The following is a 2,114-nucleotide window of genomic DNA, read 5'->3' on the forward strand; positions in this document are numbered from 1 at the left end:
TGACTGAAATCAGCTTGAAAATGTATGGCAAGACTTAAAAATGGCTGTCTAGCAATGATCAACAAACAGAGCTTGAAGATTTGTTTTAAGAATAATGTGCAAATATTGTACAATCCAGGTGTGCAAAGCGCTTAGAGACTTATCTAGAAAGACTCACATCTGTAATCACTGTCAAAGGTGAAAGCTTATCTAATCAAGATATATTAGTGTTTTATTGTTCATGATTACATTTTTTACAATATTATACATTTTCTTCAACTATATTTAGTGTAGATCGTTGACGAAAAAATACATTTACATACATTTTAATCCCACTTTGTAAAACAACAAAATGTGGGAAAAGTCAAGGGGTGTGAATTTTCTGAAGGCACTGTAGATATTTAGTTGCGAATACATTAGGTCCAGTTACCGTAGGTCATGTGGGAATAATGTAATACTGAGGACAATCTATTGTAAGATATGTGTGTAAATTATCTTTGTGATCAGGTTTGCATTGTAATCTGTTTGTGTTTTATCTCCAGTGTCGTCCTCCTCTTCCCCCGGTCAACTAGCTCTGAATGAATCTCAATCGCAGTGTAAAGGTCTCTGGCAGCCCTAGTCTGATCAGTTCTGCACGAAGCTGGAATAAACAAAGGGGTTACATAATTTAGTAAACGAGTTAACGCTACATTCCTATCCTCTTCACGCTCCTTCCCACTCATTCACTTCACTTTCCATCTTTATTCAATATCCTTATTTGTTAAAGCAAACTTATGCATAAAATCCCATTGAGTGAGGTTTTTCCTCATTCTATAATCATTTTTGGAGATTAATTAATTCATTATAAAATTATACGTTTGACAGCGACTCTCACCGGTTTCAAGATCTCAGATTCGGTTAGGTCTGTCGTCATGTCCAATTTCACCCTCAGTACCAACTTATATCCTGTGGAGACACAATGAGTCAATAATACGAACAAACATGAAGCAAAACAAACAGACAGACAGACAGACACGTACCGTAATACATGAAAAAAAGGAGACTTGACAGGGTTGACCACTATTAACAATTTCATTAGATATTAAGTAAAGTAAATCATACTTACTAAGCCCACTATTCGTGGTTGACTGTCCGGCAGGTGGAGTTGTAGTGCTCGTTTGTGTTGTTGTTGTATTAGGAGCTGTAGTTGCTGTATTAGGAGCTGTGGTTGCTGTATTAGGAGCTGTGGTTGCTGTATTAGGAGCTGCGGTTGTTGCTGTAGGAGCTGCGGTTGTTGCTGTAGGAACACTAATTGTCGTATTTAGAAGTGCTTTTGCCGTAGCAAGAGCTGTCTCTGTTGTGTTATGAACGGTTGTTGTCATATTAGGAGCAGCAGTTGTGGCTCTTGTAGGAACTGCGGTTGTCGTAGAAGGAGCTGCGGTTGTCGTAGTAGGAGCTGCGGTTGTCGTAGTAGGAGCTGCGGTTGTCGTAGTAGGAGCTGTGGTTGTAAGAGCTTTGGTTGTCGGAGTAGGAGCTGCGGTTGTCGTAGTAAGAGCTGCGGTTGTCGTAGTAGGAGCTGCGGTTGTCGTAGTAAGAGCTGTGGTTGTCGTAGTAGGAGCTGCGGTTGTCGTAGTAGGAGCTGCGGTTGTCGTAGTAGTAGGAGCTGCGGTTGTCGTAGTAGCAGCTGAGGTTGTCAAAATAGGAGCTGCGGATGTCATAGTAGGAGGAGCTGCGGATGTCGTAGTAGTAGGAGCTGCGGTTGTCGTAGTAGTAGGAGCTGCGGTTGTCGTAGTAGTAGAAGCTGCGGTTGTGGTAGTAGTAGGAGCTGCGGTTGTGGTAGTAGTAGGAGCTGCGGTTGTTGTAGTAGTAGGAGCTGCGGTTGTCGTATTAGTAGGAACTGCGGTTGTCGTAATAGTAGGAGCTGCGGTTGTCGTAGTAGTAGGAGCTGCGGTTGTCGTAGTAGTAGGAGCTGCGGATGTCGTAGTAGTAGGAGCTGCGGATGTCGTAGTAGTAGGAGCTGCGGTTGTCGTAGTAGTAGGAGCTGCGGTTGTCGTAATAGTAGGAGCTGCGGTTGTCGTAGTAGTAGGAGCTGCGGTTGTCGTAGTAGTAGGAGCTGCGGTTGTCGTAGTAAGCGCTGCGGTTGTCGTAGTAGTAGG

The 2,114-nt window shown here is 43.1% G+C and overlaps 1 long non-coding RNA gene across 1 annotated transcript; it reads right to left on the reverse strand.

Moving 5' to 3' along the window:
• Positions 1 to 214: 214 nt before the first annotated feature.
• Positions 215 to 1,862, reverse strand: LOC120030689. The gene is made up of 3 exons (XR_005473667.1): positions 1,085 to 1,862; positions 854 to 924; positions 215 to 619 (listed from the first exon to the last, which is right to left on the reverse strand). It is a non-coding gene; the product is annotated as an uncharacterized LOC120030689 (long non-coding RNA).
• Positions 1,863 to 2,114: the final 252 nt, after the last annotated feature.

This window comes from Salvelinus namaycush, chromosome 36 (genome assembly GCF_016432855.1).
Source record: "Salvelinus namaycush isolate Seneca chromosome 36, SaNama_1.0, whole genome shotgun sequence".
NCBI lineage: Eukaryota > Metazoa > Chordata > Actinopteri > Salmoniformes > Salmonidae > Salvelinus > Salvelinus namaycush.